Below are 21,933 nucleotides of genomic sequence, written 5' to 3'. Positions count from 1 at the left end.
TATTTATTTTGGGGTTTCTGTATCAGAATTAGGCTAGCTCTGTAAAATGATTTGGAAAACTTTTTTTTCATGCCATGGAATATTTGGTATAAACTTAGGAATTATCTATTTCTTGGCTGTTTGTGCCCAGCTGGTGGGGACAACTTACGGGTCTAATGCCCTTCTTGGAGATAACTTGTTGACAATCGTTTTTTTATCCTCCTTTTTTATTTCTTGGTTATTTGTCTATTTTTGTTTCCTGCTTCTTTCCAAGGGAATTTTGACAATTTGTATTTTCTTGAAAATCAGCCGTTTCATCAAGACTTCATAGTATTCTGTTGTAAATGGCTTCTGTATCTGTTGTATCCCTGTCTCACTCTTGATTTCGTCTGTCTTAGTATCTTTTATTTTTCTTCAATGAATTAGCTACAGGACAGTCAATTTTATGTATTTTGTCCTTACTTGAACAGCAAGCACTTTCTCTTCCTCTTCTTGACAGACAGAGGGCAGAGAACTGTTCTAATCTCTCCATCAAACGTCTCAAGGCCCCGCTGTGTGAGAGCTGAACATTCTAGGCACATTATCTTGCAACACCGATCTCTGTAGTTAAAACCTTTGGCTATGAGATGGGAGTCAACTTCTTCTCCTTCAATTTCCCAATCAGGTCTTTATCATCCCTAAAATCATGTTTAGTTTCCACTCAGATGATGAGTGTTGGGAAAATGGTGTCACATTTCAGATGTGGTAACTTTGCCCAGATATATGCAAAATGATGCAGGACTCACAAGGGAAAAGCAGATCAAGAACACGTGTTTTTGCAGATAGGATGGGGTGTAATCTGTCATAATCTTCTTGTCCAGTTTCTTGTCTCATACACCCAGATTCGCTGGTTTTTTACCTACCATCCCATTAGCAGAATAGTCATCAAAGGCAGTGGGGATATATTATCCAGGAAGTGCAACAGGGTGTAACTGAACAGTAGGCAAATTTTACCTACGGCTCCATCTTCCATACCTGATGGCCTGCATCTGGGCCAGTGTGGTGACTCAAGGCTGTGGCTGGGCACAGAGGCAAAAAGTGGCGGGTTCAGGGTGCCAGGGCCTGTGTCCACACCACCTTGCCCTTAGCAGATTGAGAGCTGAAGCCTGGCAACAGACACCACCCAAAGTTGGAAGAAACCCTGTGTTTACATCTCAGTGGGGATTCTTTAAGACCAGAATATCTCCCTAGCCTAAAAGAAACAAACTTACAATAATAGAATTTGAGAGAGATGTAAATGGTGGAAGATTATTTCATCTACAGTGATTTATCCAGTGTGAACCAATTACTCCAAGTAGTAAGGCAAGACTTGCATGTGGAGCAGTTTTCATGAAACAGGCAGTGAGTGTGTGTGCACCCAGAAGGGCACTAGCAGCTCCATTTACACATAGCAATTTTACTATAAGGCCCATTGGAATGCCTTTTTATTTTGTATTTATCTCTCTCTCTCTCTCTTTCTTTCTTTCCTTCTTTCTTTCTTTCTCTTTCTTCCTTCCTTCCTTCCTTCTTTCTTTCTTTATTTTTGGTGAGGAAAATTGGCCCTGAGCTAACATCCATGCCAATCTTCCTCTATTTTGTATGTGGGATGCCACCACAGCATGGCTTGATGAACAGTGTGTAGGTCCGTGCCCAGGATCTCAACCTGCAAACCCATGGCTGCTGAAGTGGAGTGAGCAAATTTAACCACTATGCCACTGGGCTGACTCCTGGAATGACTTTTTAAAAGAAGGACTCAACATGAGGTAGTGGAAGGACATAGAATTGTAGTCACAGGACCAGGATTTGAGTCCTACTTCCATAATGAATAAATCAGTAACTCTGAGTAAGTGTTTCTTAATCTCTCTGGGCCTTGGTTTCAACACCTCTAAAACGGAAATAATAATACCTACCTACCAGAATTGTTGCAAAGATGTAAATCAGTGAGATTAATTTTTTTAAAAAAGGTAAGATGCCTTGCAAACTGCAAAGTATCTTGAAAATGAAAGTTATTCCTACAACAAGCATTTGTTAAGACACTATTGTGCACAGAAACTGTATTAACGGTTCAGCAATTTACCAGGTACATCTTTAAATACTTCGTACCATTTTAGCCTACCAATTGAGAAGTTTCTGTGGGAAAGCCTTTCTCTGAAATAATTCTATTTTATCTAGGAGCTCTTCCTTATCCGGTTGGCTGAATTGTAGAGACAGATAAGGACTTTAAAGCGTCAAGGAACATGAAGATTTTTCAACATTTGCTCCTTACTTTTATTAATAAAAAGAGAACTGTGGCAAGCGTGCTTGCTTCAGTGAGAAATAATGAGGGAAAATTGTTCACGGGGCTTACTTGGTTAAATGCAATTAAGCCAGCCTGTAATTTTTGTATTAAACTACTGGTAGTTGGGAACCAATATTTGGAGGTACTCATTAAATAAATTACTTAGATTAAGGAGTTTTCCTTGACTACAAACTTGGGGAGGAAGGATGTCTTTAAAACCTGTGGTCTCTTAAAATAAACACTAATGCACAGCTGGTGAATAGGTAGCCCTAGGCCTCGGCAGCAGGGCCCGTGGAAACTGTTGACTAGATCCCACAGCACATCAGAGGAGGGAATTACAGGGGGGTTGGAACTAGATGCTCCTGCTGCTTGGGCCTCTTCTAAATGTGGGGGAGCTTTGGCTAGCTCCCTGAACCCTGTTTCTTTATCTCTAAAGAGGAGTAATAACATTCATCTGGACTATTGCACAGGGATGTGTGGTGGTCTGATTCAAGACACAAAGTACAGGAAAAGCTGAAACAAAGAGGCTTGGTGAGTTCTTCTCAAATGTCAACATGTGAAGAATCACCTGGGGATTTTGTTCAAATGCAGATTCTGATTCTGGAGGATCCAAAGTGTGGTCCCTGCTTCTGCATTTCTGACAAGATCCCAAGTGATGCTGATGCTGCTGGCCTACACGCTTTGTGTAGTGTGGGCTTCAACAATAAAGAAAATTTAACTGCAAGGTCCAGGAATAAACACTAGCCTAGTTGAGGCTTGTTCCAGCTGCTCAATACAGTTATGAAAGTACTAGCTTCCTTTTGTTTCTTCCTGTGTTCTGTAATGTCAGCTTCACCTGGAGGCTGGCTCTCCTCATGGAATCAAGGCGACTGCTTGGAGTTCCTGGGGTTTTGATTCAGACATCCTTGACTGTGGTCAGCAGAAAATTCTTTTTGCAATATTTCCAGCAAAAGCTCTAAGAGTCATTCTGATTGTACAGAGAAAATAAACTGATTCAGTTAACCCAGGTCATAGGCTCCACTCATGGAGCTGAAGATGGTGTGAAATTCTCTGAATCAGGTGGAAATCAGGCCAATAAAAGGAGAAAGTGGGTACTGGTGAGGCAGCCATGGAATGTCTTTGGTAGATTCAAATAAAATAAAGTTTTTAAAAAAATCAAATTTATTTTAACAAATGTTATAGCATATAAATATGAAATATTATAAACAGTTTGTATACTTGCCCATCTGATTTTGGAAACTTCTTTAAACCAGGAAATATCAGTTTTTGTTAACATTGAATGTTTTAGAGATCATGACACTCTTTTGGATGTATTTTTATTTATTAGTTTTAATACCCTTAATTTGGCTTGTGTCAACAGGAGTCAGTAAGAAGGGTTGAAGTGAATAATGTCCCTATAGAAAGATCAGAAAATCCCCAGCACAGTGTAGGGGAGGAAGACAGTTCCTCTATCCTCTAGGTCCTTCTGGTTGGTCTAAGAATTAAATTGACATGAGGCATAACAACAGGAGAACATAACGAAAGCTTTATAACATGTATACATGGGAGAAACCCAGGAAAACTGAGTAACTCACCAGAATGGCTGAAAGCCACCGCTTTAAATACCATTTTCAGCTAAAGACAAAGGAGGTTGTTGGGGGTAGTGGTTTGGGGCTTCAAAGAGGAGGAAGGTAATTTGCATGGAGATGGAAATGTAAATGTTTGCTAAACAAGTGTTTGCTGGGCTCTCTGTGGACAATGGGACCCATTTTACATTACACCACAGTTATCCTATGGTATGAAGTCTTTCCTGGAACTGGCCTTCTATCTTAAATTCTTTTAGGCAGTTAGGGGGAATGTCAAAGTTTCTCTCAGAGTCTTTTGTTCTTAAAAATAATCAAGCCAAAGAGACACATTTGGGGTGGCCAATTCTGATCCTTCACAATAGGAAAACCCTTTTAAGGTGTTTTGCAGTTTGGTTTTTAAATTTAGTCATAAATTTTACTCTTCTGTCCAGTTAGACACGGAGGGGCAAAAGGGAAATATGGAACCAAATAATTGTAGCAAATGAGAATACCAGGAGAATAGAATATAAAGTCAGACTGGAGGTGGAACTGCTCTCCCTAGGACAGAAGGAATGGTTTGTTGATTAAGACAAAACACATCAAATTTATGAGTTGTCCATAGTTGACAATGGTGAGCTTCTTGCTAATCTTGCCATTCCTATGCCCAAAGCTTTCACAATATTGTTCTGTTTTTCACTCTGACAATGACCACATGCTTGCCACCCAACCATCCTGTCATAGTAGTGCAGATGAAAACCAGGAGACGTTTGTGTTGGGTACAGCATTTCCACGGAAAAGCTGCCAGAGCTGAAATGAAGCTCTCATCAGGAGCTTTCTCTCCATAGATGGACTTGCCCCAGTGCCATGATGGTAACAATCTCACCATCCTGCCAAATAAATTAAAGATAAATTCTAAGAAAGCAAGAATCCTAATCAGATTCTTTCTCCCTAGCGCTCAGAGCACTGTAGTTTACTGGAACTTTGTGTACAAACACCACAAATAGACCCAAGGGATTGTGGTAGAGGGCAGTGTCTATGTACACGACAGGGTTGGCCATATAGCTGGGTGTAGATGTGGTCCAAGCCGAATGAAGCTATGAATCTGGGTGTCAGCCCTTGCAAAGCCTAGATATCTTTTTAGGTAGTGTGTAATTAACAATTCAACCTTACCCGAAGAGGAAAAGAGTTTTATCAAAATTGATGGTAATCTGGGGAACCCTGAACTTGCAGTTGGTATGAGAAATACGGGTGGTCTCGTAGGCTGTAGCCCTTAACTTTGCAGTTGGCATCAGAGGTAGGATTCTCTAGAATGACCCTGACTCATTGAAACATGTGGTTTGGAAAGAGAAAGGATGAGGGGCCTTGGATGGGTGAATCTTTGATTCCTGAATGGCTGCCTGGTCATCCGTGATATGAAACTGTGGTTGTGCTGGAATCAGTTACTAGAAGTAAAAGTTACCAGTGAAATTTAGAGATGAATCCAATTCCCAAGGATTTAGCTGACTGGATACATAAGGAAATGTAAAATAATAAGAAACAAGCTATATATACAATCCCTTGGCTACTATTATCCTTAATAGCTAAAATGAAAGTAAGGAGTGTTGGGCAGATCCTGACTGTGAGCCAAGCTCAGATTTCTGCTGTGCTGATCTACAGCTTCTAGCCCAAGGGCTGCTACCAAAAGGAGAATTATGCTGAGACAATAGATAGCACCCCTAGGACCTCTGATCACCAAGAAGTAGTCCAGGTGGGGAAAGGGCAAAACCAAAATCCAAGGAACTAGTGGAAACGGGGTATAGCGTGAAGGAGTTGTTGCATTTTGTGCATTGGTATCATCAGCTTCCTGAAGACCCTTTACTAAAATGGGTTGTGAGTGACTAACTTAAGGGTGGTATTTTTGGTTTTGGATGCTGCAGAGTAAAAGAGCATGTTTGGGTTAACATAGAACTCAGCTCACTATTGAACAATCATAGATGGCTGTACATGATCCAGACACACAGCAGATTGTTCCCGAAAGGACAGCTAGCCTGGTGGACTAGATAAAAGCTACTGCAAAGTGAGTTTAGCCTGAGAAGAGGGCTGTCCAAGTCTTTCTGCTCATGCCAAGTGGAACATCCCAGATGGAACAGCTGATAAGCTTCGTATGCAAGCCATGCTGGGATGCTCAGGATATCTGTACATTGAATGTGCCCCTTACCCGAGGCATAGTAAATGCTGTGATGAAAAAGAGTGAAGCCAGGTACCTGAAAATTACTGCAGATATTCAGTAAGAACATGATTGCCTTTTGACCTTGTTCCCAACACAGACATAGATGAATCTTGTCAATTTGCTGTTTTCTTATTTAACTTGAGGGGTGACTCGGGTCTCAAAGATTTGTGAGTTCTGCAGAAGAAAGAGAATGCTTTCCGGGGAGGTTGCGATCACTGTCTGGCTGGCCCTCAGCAGCTGTCATTGAAGTGCAGAAGTCAGATTGCCCAGGGGCTTAATGGGAGTGGTCCCTTTTTGTTTCTCCAAAGCTCCTCCTGACAATCCCCTTAGCTCTATAAACCTCCCCTTCTTTCTGTTCTTGGGGAGGTTGATCTGAGTGAACCCAGGCTCCCACCTTTTCGTTTTGGCCAATTTGGATAAACTCTTTCTCCATCTGCAAGCACCCATGTCTCAGTGTTTGGCTTACAGCATGTCAGGCACACAAATTTCCGATCAAGAGATTCAGTATCGGGGCCCCCTCTGCATGGACACCCCACATAACATTGCTGCTGCAATATTGAGCAACAGTCTGAGAAGCCTTGTCAGATTTGTTGTCTCAGCTTCCCTTAATGGGTATGAAAAATTAGGATGATTCACAAGAAAAAGGGGAAAGACAAATGGGAGAGTCGAGGTAGTCCACCTAGCAGGTTATAAATCTTTAGATGGTTTTTGAGAAATGAGATGAATAAAGTAGACATTTATGGGTTGAAACAAAAGTCTTAATGCAACACTTTTGGGAGTTGAGTGAACCAGAGGGAACCCCTACTGGTTCCCAATATTAAAGGACCCTATAAAAATCTGCTCTATTGAACCCAGTGTGGAGGAATTTGAAAAGCTGGAAGGTTAGGATGATAATGAGAAACCTGACCTGGGATCACCTGGGGCAATGGTCTGGCATACTAATCAAGATGGAAATTGACTGAGGAGCCAAGATCTTCTTCAACCCCTGCCTGGGGACCCAAGGCCATATGAACACATGTGGGCAAAATGGCTGGTGGGGTTGAGGGAGAAGAGAATTATCTGGGGCTTCTTGACATGGGATCCCAATGCACTGTGATTCTAAAACTTGTTGGTGAAGTTCTAATAAGATGTACAGTGAGATTGGGAGGATATGGAGATGCAGTGGTTGAAAGTTTGGATTCAAATTGGAATGTGAACTGGTTATTTTATGTGAAGTGGTTGCATTTCCTTTATGTTAACATTCCTTCCAGAGGTGGAAAGTTTGGGTGAAAGTAAATGACAAGTGAAGAAAAGGAGAAATAGTAGCTAAGGGTAAAGGAATGAATAAATGAGTTATGCAATAAGGGAAACCTAGCATTACGTTGGTGACTCCAGTGAGGTTCAGAGCAAGAAAATAATATTATCTCTTAGCTTGGTTGTACCAGATGTCCAGAAGGGTGAAGCTATATGTTTGCCAAGACCACCCCTGCCTTTGGAACCTCATAAGGTCGAACAGAAGCCTGCAATCTGGAGTGGCATTGCCTTGGGAGACAATGTGATCATACAATATGATGATGAACTAGATCGAAGGTTAATGAATGAGCAGAACTCTATTAATGTGCCAATATCGTTAGACTCTTATTTTTCAGGTACATCTACTACAAAGGCTATCACTTGCGAAGGAATTTTTGGGAGCTGCTCTCCACTGGCCCATTGAACCATGTAGCATACGACTTCCAGTTGACTGATCAGTGTGTAACTATAAACCCAGATGATCAAATGTTTAGAAAGGTTCCTGGCTATAATGGACAAAATATACTTGTGACCTGCCTCATACGCAATAGCATGCCATATGTAAATCATATCATCATTGTTTTTGTGGATGGAAAACTATTAAACAGAATTGAAAAAAACAAATAGGTGCTGATGGGACTACAGCAGAGGCACCACAGGATGGGTCTGAAATCCTCCGGGAAGAGCCCCACCTTAAGAGTAGGAAGGCTATGGGGAGGCCATATGACTTACTCAAACTAAATTACATCTAGCTGTGACTACCACTCATCTAACCCTAAAATGGAGGACCTAACATTTTTAGGTGTAAAACACGTATTCTAACTGCATGCAGGCCATTAGGACACAATGGCAACAAGATGAATGATGAATTAAATAACAGTAGCCCACAAGACAGAACAGGGTCCTAGGGGAGAGAGGTTCTGATCTAGTCATCCTGGGACAAGCTGAATTTGCTTTTTAAAAAAAATTTTTTTTTTTTAGGATTAGAATTCGCTTTTAATGAACAGTGACATTCGGATGAAAAAGACTTATTGACCAGAAAGAGTAAATTTGAAGGATTCTCTTCCCGGAGGAGGGCAAGGGATGAGAGTCAGTCTGAAAAGATGATGAAGCGTTAGTGAAGTGGGTCAGGCCAAATCAAATTATGCTAGATAATGCTAGGACCCAGTGTTGGCAAAATGCTTGTACCCTGACCCTGGGCCTCTTGACTATTTTAATACTGATGGAGGCCAAAGTAGCCATGGGATAATGGGCCTTCATCCCAGCTATTGAGGTTTGGAAGCACAGCTATGGGAATCTTCTGGTCCTCCAAAGCTATGGAAGTTCTCCAGGGGCACTTGTAATTTACATCAATATACTATGACTGCCATCACTCCTAGGATAGGTCAAAATAAGATATATCCTGTAATACAGTTAGCAGGGATAAGAACTATTCTGAATACTACCCATGTCCTCCCCATAGGAGGGAGGTGGGCCCTGCCATATAACAGCATCTAATGGAAAATGGTCTTAGTACAAGCCTATGAACTGAGACAGGGAGAATGGCTTTGTCTCCAAGTGACTTGGATCCTGGAAATAATGGCCAATTATAATAGCACCTGTCCATAGTAATATCTGGTGTATGGACAAGAATTGATTGTGCTGGAAAGAATAGCAAAGACCTCTGTAATTCTTACTGATTTTGTTCTGTAATAAAACAGAATTGTACCATGACCAAACTGTGATATTTGGCATTGGTGGTAAGATTCGACTACTTATGTAAATAAGCCTTATGATTACACTAATCTTAATAATAAACTATATTCAGAGATTGAGTTAAAACCACCTCAGGATGTAATTAATACCAATGGAAAATGACTGGAAAAAGACAAACTGGATATACTAACCATCAGATAATTGCTGTGCTAAATAATTCTGCACAAGTTTATCATAAGGTACAAATAGCAGTAGATGAAGGGAGAAAACAAGTAATCAAATTGGTACAAAATGTGAAAATGATTGTAATGGTTTTAGAGGATGGATTAATTTCTTTAAACCTACCTCTGCCCAACACTGGCTCCTCCAACTGTTAGACCTATTCATATGAAACTATTGCTGTCTCTGTCATATAAAAGCTATACTAAATGTAGATGCTCAGACAAAATTGATCATTTCACTATAAGAGATCCTTGGCCAAAGGCCAGGGGTGGCCTGTTTAGTAAGGAATTTAAAGTTACTCAAGGTGAGGTCTGGCATTTGCCCTTATCTCCTGGGAGATGCTCTCTAGGAAATGTATCTTTGTTTACCTGGGGGTTTGTGCCACAACAGACAGTCTAACAATGTGATTTATGATGAGGGCTTGGGGCCACATGATGTCTTCTCTACCTCTGGAAGGGAGCCAGAGAGGCTGGAGACCAAGGTCAGCCATGTGTGCAGTCAGCCATGAGTCCACAAGAAAATCTCTGGACACCATGCTTGGGTGAGCTTCCTTGGCTAGCAATATTGCACACATATTGTCAGGTATCATTGCCAGAAAAGTTAAAACTGCCCATGGCTCCATGGTGAGAGGACAACTGGAAGCTCCATGTTTGAAACCATCCTGGATTTTTCCCTGGGCTGACTTTAATCTGTATCCTTTATTCTTTCACTGTAATAAACCATAACCATGATTTTACAGCTTTCAGTGAGTTCTTCTATTTTTGAGCCTGAGTGTGGTCTTGGGAGCCCCTGACCCCTGCAGTTGGTGTCTGAAGTGAGGGTGGTCTTGCGGACTAGATCCCCTAACTTCACAGTGGGTTTTTTGGCTTTATTCAGACCACTTTTTCCTATACCCAACAACACCGTCCACTTCTTCAAATATGTCTCTGCTAGAGACATTATCCTTTAAATGGTTCCTTGGATGCCATTACAAGTATGGCATAATCTGTACTAAAGCACCATTAAGATATTAATACAGATGTATGTGTGAATTAAAAAGTGACTCTAAATGCATAGTAACCAATTTACTTCACATTAATAATTCAGCTATTTTTATTTGTTTCTAAACAAAAAGCAAGGAGGACCCAGTCCACAGAGCAATTGTAATAGTGCACACAATTTTTATTAAACGAAAATAAAATCTTTTAAAGTTCTTGGCTTATGAAAATCACTCTTTTCTTCTATCGAGTTTCTCCTCTTAAAATTTGTTCTCTCAGGCTGAAGTTAGAAACTGACAAGACCTACTCTCCGACATCTCACGTTGGGGCAAGAGAAGAAGACCTCATCCGGGTCCTTAAATACTAGTCCTTTGAGTAGGAAATCAAACCCACCTCTAACGAGAGTGCTATTTATTCTAGTCCAGCTGTTTCAAATAAGCATAGTAAAGTGATCGGAGATGAACTAAAAAGAAAGAAACTGGCAAGGCGTGCTACGCAAATAATTTTCAAAGACTCTTGAATTGCACATTTTGAAGATTTTCATGCTTGGGAATATAGGTATCCATGATTCACAAAGCACTCTACAAAATAATATTCTTGGCCCCCATTCCGTAACCAGGAACAAAACAACAACACCCCCCCCCCCCCCCCCCAAAAAAAAAAAAAAAAACCCCACCAAATCATCAAAACCAGGGGCAGGGAAATAACAACATTATTCAGAGTCATGGAGGAAATCATGAAGAATGCCAGATTCAGAGCCAATGCCCCAGGCAACATTTTTCTGCTTTTCCATTTTTGCATGCCTTGATATTGGATTTCAGCTGTGGTTATTTAACTTATAGGCTGATCGTATATTCAGCTTTTGCAATGTGTCATGGGCCCTTTGCTACGGATCTGGTTCTCTGTCTCTTAACTCTCCTTACACTGATTTTGCTTTGTCAGCACACTACATCAGGAAAGTCTGGTTATATGACAGTCTAAACACAGAAAGAGAATAAAATCACCTGGAGTTGGCTTGTGTGCAAAAAGCTTGCTCGTTTCTAAAAGAATTCACTAGTTCTATTAGTCAACTCTTCCAGGTCACCACAAATGATTAATTTAAAAAAATTTACAGACAAGTTTGAGAAAAATTTCTATTTGAAAAAGCAATGTTTTCAAACTTATTGACTCCCAATTTTTACCTATGTGGTATTATAATAAAGTAATTTAAAATATAAATACTTATATAGTAAATATGAAATGAATATATAATAAAATAATTTAAAAATATACAAAATTAAAATTTGTATTTTTATGCTTGTAACCCTTACAGAAACATAAAATTAACCGAAAATTTCCAAATAAATGCCTCTCAAAAAATCCTTCCAAAAATGAAATTCAAAATTTCATGTTTACATTAATGTGGCTGGTGATGTGTTTTTCTGGAAGGAACTCCCCTTTGTAAAATACGTATGGTGTTGAGTGCTACAGCCTAGGTATTTATCTCTGGAAGCATCTGCTACTGTGTGCTGGTGACGACTCAGTTCCCTCACCATTTTCTTTAGTGGCATTCCTGGATAAATGTTATCTGCATGTCTGCTGGTCTTCGTGTGACATGAACACATCATATGCTTAACAAAGTCACCTCAGTTCTTTCCACATTAACTCATGAATATCAAGAAGAGTTACTCAATGCCAAAGAGATTCTGGCAGCTCCCAACTGTACTTGATAAGTTGTTTATTCACGTGATTCAGAATTTACATGGGTTAATTTTTAAAGATAATCATCAAAATGAAAACACAAAATTAACAAAATAAAACTCTTATAGAGGAATTGGGGACAGCAAAGATTATGTCTCTTGGTCCCCAGGACCCGTCGACCTGACTTGAGAAGCACTGTTTGAAAGATGTACATGTGTGTGCATTTTGATTTAACAGTACTTGATCTACTAATACTCTCAACATGAGGCAATTGAAATATTTCATTGAGTTGTTATAAAAATTAGTACAGAAATGTTGTATGTGAAAATATTTTGCAAGTTATAAAGCAGCATGAAGTATGTAGTTAATTTTTTCTACCTCTTTCATTTCCTTCTTCCTCAAAGACATATGTAAGATGCACACTGAGTCTTATTGATATATTTCCCTTTAAAAATTTTGTTGCTTTGGTCTTTTTTATTAGTGTATTGATCAGCTGTCATCTATTACTTCAGAGGCAAGCTTCATCTGACTACTTACTGCATTGACAGAGATACCAAGAGACCCTTTGTAACTTCCTGCATGTTTGGCAAAGTGTTTGAAATAACAATGATTCAAAAAGGACACTTCTTGAAAACTTCCTTTTGGAGCCCTAAAATTTTAGTTTATTCCACTGTATCTGATAATTGTGCTACCTGTAAAGAAATACGTGGGGGCAGTACATGGTACTCAGGAGTATGTGTGTAGGGGATGGAAATACTTCACAACAATCTCTGCTAATTGTACTTAAAGGAGAAGGGGAAAGGGAGCCAACTGTCAGGATGTGCTGTGCACCAGACACTCACTAGACACTGTCTGTATTGTTGGCATGACTTCCCCATTGTGCAGGGAGGAAACGGAGATTCGGAAAAGTTCAATAACTTGCCTAGAGACACAGAAAGAACTGGAGCTTTCCCTGAGTAAAGCAAATATTATCAACCAGTAGGTTATGGCTTTCCATTCTTTTCTTTTATCCTCTTCTTCTTCTTCTTGGTCTCAAACAGGCATGGTAGTTTAATGTGTTGAGATGCTAATTTATGCCTTTGCTCTCAGTATTAGCGGAAACGTGATGGAATTATCAGTGTATTTCCTGCCTCCATTCTATCAAGAAGTCAATTTTCATTCTGAGTTTTGAGCTCCTAGCCTCAGGGATTTGTTAAAGGCTTTTGTGTCAGGGCCACAAAGAGGAGTTATATAATAAAGTTGTGTGACCTCGGGGAGATATATAATCTCTCTAAGCCTCAGATTTCCCCATCTGGAAAATAGGGATAATTACAGTGCCATCTCATAGGCTTGTTGGGAGGATAAAATAAGGTAGTGCCTGGAAAGGTCTATGATACATATATATTCCTCTCCTTGGGTGTTGATTTTGGGGGCTATGCTGACTAATGCATAACATGTTTGGAGGGCTCTTTATTAGGAGAAAATTATAGTGAGTGTTTGAATGGATGAAAGAGTGTGCTTACTAGAGTGGGGGCAAATTCTTGGAGATCTAGAGAGGTGTTTTGGGGTGGGCAGGGGGCATCCACAAGGTGTGGAGAACTGTGCTCTGCTTCTAAGCCGTGTCTTTCCTTGGGGTGGGAAGGACTACAGCCATGAACTGATAAGGCCCCGAGTAGAGTGATGATGGAGAGGATGAAGGGAGCGCCACAGTAGGGCCCTACCTGAGGGCCAGTACCTTCGGCGTAACTACCTCTGGGTGTCAGAAGGATGGTGGTGAAGATGGGAAACTAAGCACTGAAAGGCTGGTTCCTTCCTCAACTTTCTGTATCCATTTCAACTCCTGATTCCACTGAGGGACAAGAGAGCTCCAGTAACGACCACCACTGGGCATCTTGTCTTCCCTGAGCCACTGGGCCTCAGAGACTTGATTTGATTTAGAGAAATTAAAACACGGTGACATTTTTCACATTGCATCCCAAATTCAGACTGGGTGTAAATATTTACTAATTTTTGTGTGGGTGTTTATAAAAATTTCAAAAACTTAGTTTCTAAAATTTGGAAAGTGGAGAAAAACATAAAGAAAAAAATTAAAATTGCCTGTAAACTTTCCACAGAGAAATAACCACTCTTACATAATATTTTTCTGAGTTTGTAATATGTGTATATAATACATACATAGCTATATAAATGCTTATACTGTGAATAGTCTTTATCTTATTTTTCATTTAACACTTGGTATTTTCTCATATAATATAAAAATCTTCATAAAGACCATTTAGATGCTGAGTGATATTCTATGTTAAGAAAGTACCTTAGATGTTTTAACTAATTCTTTATCGTTGGAAAGTTAGATTGTTTCCAGGTTTTTACTCTGTTAAATGCTGTTGTAATGATTGTCCTCATATAAATTTGTGTCTCATTCCCTTAGAAAGTTAACCTAGAAGCTGTTCTTTCTCTCAAATTTTTTCTAGTGCAATATTTTATTTGATTTGTAAAAAGCTCATCATATATTTTCTTAAACCTACTCTAGATCCAACAATATTTATTCAAAGAGCCTTCATTTCTTCATAACATTTTCTCCTCACCAGTCATCTTCAAAGACACTCATTTTGCGGTGGTTGAAGACTGCTCATTTGGCAAATTAACAAGATTAGGAAAACTCCCATTCAGTCATTTAAATTAAAGAGTTTCCTCAGCTGCAGCCAAATCAACACTCCCAAAATCCATCCAAAATTAAGGCTATGTTGATTATTTGCTTTTGATGTTGTTCCCACATCTGGCCATACCCAACTCTTGCTGCCATCACAGGATCTACTATTTTGCTCAAAAATGCCTTCGGCAACACAGTAAAGGGAGTAGGAAGCTGGGGCCCTGAAAGTAGTAGAAAGCTGGTGCTTCATCATAACGTGCACACATTGTTGTTGCTTTTCACTGTTTCCCGGAACTATGTCTGTGTGTGTGTGCATGTGTGCACGCGTACGTGTTTTATGTGTAGGTGTATTATGTGTGTGTGTTTCCGGAAGAGAGGAGTTTCCTATAGGTGTTTTAATTATCCAGAGTACTCAACTATCGGAGGCAGTACCAGGTAATCTGTGATGCTGGATATCTGAAGGCACAATGGGTCCTCACGACAGACCCAGCAAGGGATACGCCCTACCCCAGAATTCTACCCTTGTTCCTTCTAAGTGCTAAATTCATGATTTTCCTGAGAGTTGCAAGTTCAATTTGCAATAAGATAGAAAATACGACTCAATGATATCATGACCTTAACAAAGGAAAGCTTCCCTCGCTGGTCTGTGATAGGAATGTTGGCTCATCAAAGGTGATTGTACATGGAAGATGTATTTGTCCATCCTTGTCTGGCTCAGCTCACTTCAGACCAGGCCCTGCTTCCCACAATCAGAGCCAATGGTGCATTTTCCTTGCTTCTGATGAAAAGTAACAAGGACTTTTGGTTTTAGGGATCAGATTGGAGAGTGCTTCTCTTTGAAGGTTTCATAAAGCCGGCAAGAATTTCGCACCATTGTGAGTGCGGCAGGTGAAGAATTTAACAGCTGGTGGGAGTGCAAATTAGAGCCAATTATAATTTGATTGACCTGCCTTGACAATAAAACTGTCTTCCCTAATTTAAAATGCCTAGCAGGATCCTCTCTGCCCCGGTAAGGTGGTGATTTCAAATGAAGAGCAGTACAAACTAGGAAATTCTTTAACAATGCTGTGACAGTAATAAAGATTTATTTATGTAGCACTTTTTTCTCTTGGACTAAAATGACTATGTTCAAACTGAGGAATAGCATGCTATGTACAGGAATGAAAAAGGACCAGACTTGGCAGAAATGATTCTTGAGGATGGTGGCAGTAGAAATAGAAAATGCATGTAAATTTTGGAAAATGATGAAGAAAAGGGGAACTGTCTCAGTTGCAAAGTATAAGGCCAGTTGTCATAATATTTGTAAAGAAACCCAATGTAGAATTTAAAAGCACAGTGTTTGGAACTGTTTAACAATGACAAATGAGAACACCCTTTTTCTTCCTGTGTTTGATTCTAAAAGTTAATTTATTCCATCACCTTATTTAAATAGGTCAAGGAAGGGTTCAGACTCGAGTTCAGACTCAACCTGCTCATTCTCTATTTCTTATTCACACTAGCTTGGGTTTGTTTAACTATTTAAAATTTATAAGGAAAGAAATTGGTTGCTCTGCATCTTCCACTTTGCTTTGAGTCAAATCTCTGGGTCATTTTCATTGACCTCTAACTCCGATGCAGGTGATCTGAAAGCCTCATGCTTCTGGCTCTTGGATGGCAGAACTTCAAGGAGCCAACTCCTGTCACCGACCAAGCAGAGATTGAACAGATCTACTCTGCAATCCCAACTCCGCCACTTAGGCCCTACTTGATCTGGGGCACATTACTCTCTGGGTCTCAGATTTTTCATCTGCAAGACGGAAACAATAAAACCTACCTTATGGGGTGTTGTGGTGATTACTGAGATATGACAAAGATTTGCTCCTTGACCAAACTCTAGCCAGGCTCCTCGGAGCCCTCTTCCCGACCAGGCCTTAACCTTGGCCTAGAAAGACTTGAACAAACACGAACATAGTTTCTAATAGCTTAAGGCTGATCCCTAGGTGACCCTAGCCCCCCTTACAGGGCCTGCCTGAGAAGACCTGAGGATGCCCAAAGAATTTACTGTTGTTCCAGCCAACACCTGAAGACGGGACCCCTGTCTCCCAGCCTCTGTGGGAGAGTAGGAGCCTAACTTCGATAAGCACCAGTTAGCAAACCAGATGGGTTTGGACCAAACCCTGCTTCCTGCTTTTTCTAACATTCACTCCCTTGACTCTGCTGAGCCCCTGTGCTCCCCTCTCCCTCTTCCTCTATCCTCCCTTTAAGACACTCAGTCACCTCTGTCAAAATCAGTTCAGCTGAGTTGAATTCAGTTCATGCCGAACTCTTTTCCCTATTGCAATAGCATGTTAGTTATTAAAATCTGTCTTTACTACATTAACTAGTGTCTGGCTTTGTCTATCTTTGACACATACCATATACAAAATAACTCGGAATAATGTCTGGCCCAAGTAGCTCTGAGGAAGTGGTGAGATCCTCTGTCAACCTCTGTCAGGACCTGCTTCTCTTTCTCTCTATCACTGAGGCTGCCCAGCCTTCTTGCTTGCTTCTCTCTTCTTGCTCCCAGTGAACCTCTGCAATGAGTATGGGAGGGAAGATGGGGAGTGAGAAGTGCTTTTCTTGCCTCCTTGATATCGTGCTTAGAGTGAATTTCACTAAGTAACAGTGTTCCACCTGTTGATGAGGTTCTATAATACTAATATAACTTGGATCCATTGTATGTTAAACACACTTTTGCATTTGGCTTAGAAATTTCACCTGTTTTATTGTATAGTTTATATAAAAGTAAGCAATAAAGGTTAGGAAAATAGCTGTAACAAAGGCCCTGAACTTGACATCATAGCAAAAGGTATGGAGACTTTCAGGTTTTGGATGCATTGTATCAGTATGGATACAATCTGAGTTTCATTACCTTCAATTTTACGACAAGTAAAGTTGCCAAAGGGAACAGAAGCCTGAGTTCAAATCAATCAGCCTAATCTACAGACTTGTGGTTTATAGCAATCTGTATACTGCACGTAACTGAGCTTCATCTTAATGGTTACGAACCATCCGGAAGCTTCTATTTAAAAAGGTAAAATAAAGTGCATGGGCTTTGTGACAGTGTTATCTCTCCCCTTTTAAAATTAATTCTGGATATGGATTAGGGTTTCTGGAAGTCCAGTCTTTAAACAATGAGAGCTTTCCTCTATTATTAATGTGGCTTCCAGTGTTGCTTCGTAATAAAAAAAAATTACTACTAATAAAGATCTATGTAGTGACGGTTGTATGTATCCTTGTACTCATCCACGAAACTGAAATTTCTTGTGGGTAACACATCTGGTTTAAAAAAATTACTTATAGGAATATTAAATGGCAAGCCAGGATCCCAGTAACCAGGTCCTGGAGTGCAGCCAACCCCCAAGCAATGAAATAATGATTTCTGCAAGCAGGCTTGACTGGACTGGACCTGTGCAGATGATGGAGAGGAGCAGGATGTTCCAGCAGCTGCTGTCTGGTGAACTGAGACAAGGTGGGCAGACAGATGCCATAATGACCCACTAAAGAATAACCGCATGCAGTACAACATAGCTGTGAAACGTGGGGAAACAATGGCAGCAGATGGGCAAAAACCTGGCTCGCAGCAAGCAGGGAGAGGCAGCTCATTTATAGCAGAAAGCCCTGCATGGCTCAGGGAGGGACAGGAGTCCAGACCCATCCCAAGCCTGTAAATAGCAACAGGCCCTATAAGCAGCATTCATCCTTTTCAAATATTTATGGACTACTTGCTATGCATACCACACTTGCCTACATACCATGTGAATGCAGGGATGAAGATAGGCTTACTGACTTCAAGTTCAGAGTCTAGTGGACAAGCAGTGGGTTTCTGTCTACATGTTACAGAATTTGGGAATTATATTGTCACTGACATCACTGGCATTTAACATTCTTCAAATCTGGTTGTTCTTTTCCTAGATCTTGGATGACATAACTTCAAAACCAAAGGAGATGGAGTTATAGAGGAATAGAAGGCTGCAAGCAAGATGTGATGAGCCACATCTCCAGCAACTTTGCTTCAAGATTGGCCAATAGCTAAGCCTGTTGAATGACAGTATTGTTCTTCAGTTTTAGTCACATGCACAGAGTGACCTCCCTATGAATACTCTGCAGGAAAGATGACCAGCCCTTATCTGAATTTTAGCTTTATCCAAAAAGATACCTGTGCGAGAAGGGGTGGGCATTGTAGTTTCCAAATGCAAGGGGTAATTCCATTCTGTGTGTGTGTATATGTGTGCACGCACACACACACATGCATGCTGGATTACATCTTGTATTCTTTGGTTCCTGAGTAAACATTATTTACCATCATCATGGTCATCATCATCACTGAGTTGGCAACTAAAAACTAAACTAAAAAAGTCCTTTCCTGGCAGTTGAGTACTTTTAATAACTGGACACAAGCTATTGTTTATAATGAGTATTAAAGAGAAAAGAAGATTGAAGTACGATGTGAGTTCTGCTTAAATATGGAAACATCTTGGATTCTAGCTAGAGTAGTTTGTAAGGGGTTATGCTGTGGAATTGTTGCTCCTCTCTGTTTTTTCCACACTAGAATAGACTGACATGACTTGAAATAGTTTGGCTGTAACCTATAGAGAGTGGAACATAGATAATCACCTATAAATCGATTATTGGAATAGCTGCACCTTGGCACGTTCTAGTTTGGCAGATTTAGTCTTCCTTTGGAAAATGAGTTCAAAGAGAGAAGCATGCCTCATTCAATTTCATCTATCACGTTTTCTTGTTCCTGAGATGGCATGAAGACATGGGATTATGGAGGCAAAATCTCTTGGAAGGCTCTCCTCTCTGAGGGACATGAGTAGTTCAATATGTTTTAAGCAGAGATTTCTGAAATAGAAAGATTCGATTGGAACCAGATATTGGCCAAACTTTGGAAAGTCTTAAATGCCTTAGCTGAACCTTAGCTGGTTTCATTTCCTTTATTATAATACAAGAATGGGAAATGGGAACCTTTAGGATGAAAGGCCTATATTTAAGTGTTATAACTTTAAAAATTAATGGTTACTTGTAGATTCTGCAAAGAGATTTAAAGATGAGAACACCATACATTGGTTTATGAGAATGAGTATTATTGATGACAATAACTTGCGAACTCACAATTGGGAAAGGAGATTTACAAAAGAAGTTTTTCCTATGTAAAAACAGAAGATTGATGTTCCTGGTCGTGGAATATAAATTCAGAAATTAGCCCATTATTTCACAACTTTTATAGAGATGTGACATATACTTCTTGGGAGCTTTTGTGATTTCTTTCCATCTTTAGAAAAAGGTGTAGAATAACACTTATTTTAAAAATTATTTTTTGTCCTAGTTTCATAACGTAAAACCATGGTAGGTGTCCAAAAGTGGCATAACTCGCCTGAAAAACAGCAATTATATTTGATCACTCATTTCTTTCATTCTTTTACCTTTCTTTCACCAATCACTTATAGAGCACCTTCTTGTTGTAGAGCATCATGCCAAGCACCCAAAAGAAGGAAACACACGATCTTTGGGGAGTCACAGTCTCTAGGAGAGAACAGAAAGTAAACAGCTGAACTATGATATGTAAGATAAAGGAGCAAACACTCTTGGAAAGACCCATTACGTGAGTCTGGAGCAGGGTTTCTCAATCTTGGCACTATTGACACTTTGGGCCAGATAACTCTTGTTGTGTGTGTGTGTGTGTGTGTGTGGGTGTGTGTTGGGGGCTGCCTTGTGCACTGCGGGGTGTTTAGTAACATCCTTGGCCTCCACTTACTAGTTGCCAGTAGCACCCTCCCCAAGTCAGGAACATCAAAAATGTCTCCAGACATTGCCAAGCATCCCCTGGGGGCAAAATGGCCCACCATTGAGAACCACTGCTCCAGAGAATCATGCAGATTTTTAGAGATTAGAAAGATTTCTATAGATTTATTTAAAAATTATTAGTATTCAGGGGTCTGCCCAGTGGCATAGTGGTTAAGTTCATGTGCTCCACTTTGGCAGCCCAGGGTTCATGGGTTTGGATCCTGGGTGCAGACCTACACACTGCTTATCTAGTCATGTTGTGGCATCATCCCACATACAAAAAGTAGAAGATGGGCACAGACATTAGCTCAGTGATAATCTTCCTCACACACACACACACACACACAAATTATCAGTATTTATTATTTCACCCATTTTTTTCCATTCAGCCAACATATATTTATTTATTTATTTATTTTTTTAAAGATTTTATTTTTTCCTTTTTCTCCCCAAAGCCCCCCGGTACATAGTTGTGTATTCTTCGTTGTGGGTTCCTCTAGTTGTGGCATGTGGGACGCTGCCTCAGCGTGGTCTGACGAGCAGTGCCATGTCCGCGCCCAGGATTCGAACCGACGAAACACTGGGCCGCCTGCAGCAGAGCGCGCGAACTTAACCACTCAGCCACGGGGCCAGCCCCCAACATATATTTATTTTAACAGTACTGGAAACTAGCATGGAGAGGATATAGTGAAGACTTTCTTTTTTTTATAGGAGATAAAAGACATCAGGGACTCTGTGTGAAACTCACCTAAATAGTTTATATATTCTTATGATTAAGAAATAGGGTAATCTAGAAAGAATATGGCATAGATTACAAACTCTATGAAGCAAGCATCAAATCTGTAGTTCAAAAACCTTTATTAAGGAATGATTTATATACCCTGAAGTTCACCCATTTTAAGCATATAGTTATATAAGTTCACTAAATTTGTACAGTTCTGTAGCCATCACCCAAGTCCGGTTTTAAAATATTTCCATCACCCCAAAAGTTCCCTTGTGGACGTTTGCAGTCAATATCTGCTTCTGCCTCCGCAGTCCCCTCAACCATTGATCTTCTTTCTGTTACTATCGTTTTGCCTTTTCTAGATATTTAATATAAATCATACAATATGGAATCATATAAGAGATAGTCTTTTCTGTCTGACTTCTTTCAATTAGCACAATGTTTTTCAGGTTTATTCACCTTGTGTGTTACCAGTAGTTTGTTCCTTTTAATTGCTGAATAGTATAGATAACCGTTTTTATTAATCTATTTACCAGTTGATAGCAGTTTGGATGGCTTCTAGTTCCTGGGTATTATGATTAACACTAGAATGAATCATCTCTGTATGGATATGTTCTCCTTTTCTTGGGTAGATACCTTGGGGTGAGGTTGCTGAGTCATTTGGTAAATGTATGTTAACTTTTAATAAGCTGTTAAACTGTTTTTCAAAGAGATCATTGCATTTTATATTCTCACCAATAATACATGCAGTTTACAGTTTCTCCATTTCCTTATCAACACTTACCAGTGTCAATCTGTCTGATTTTAGCCATTTCAGTGATTTTGCAGAGCTATCTCAAGTGTTTTATTTTTTTCTTAATGAGAAATGCTTTTGAGCATTTTTTCATGTGCTTCTTTG

The 21,933-nt window shown here is 40.0% G+C and overlaps 1 pseudogene; it reads right to left on the bottom strand.

Moving 5' to 3' along the window:
* Positions 1-437: 437 nt before the first annotated feature.
* LOC124244546 (ras-related C3 botulinum toxin substrate 1-like) lies at positions 438-991 on the bottom strand (annotated as a pseudogene).
* Between the last annotated feature and the right edge of the window lie 20,942 nt (positions 992-21,933).

The sequence above is a fragment of the Equus quagga genome, chromosome 9, assembly GCF_021613505.1.
Source record: "Equus quagga isolate Etosha38 chromosome 9, UCLA_HA_Equagga_1.0, whole genome shotgun sequence".
In the NCBI taxonomy this organism is placed as follows: Eukaryota; Metazoa; Chordata; class Mammalia; order Perissodactyla; family Equidae; genus Equus; species Equus quagga.
The sequence above is the reverse complement of the archived record's forward strand: the minus strand, read 5'-3'. Positions and strand labels throughout refer to the sequence as shown.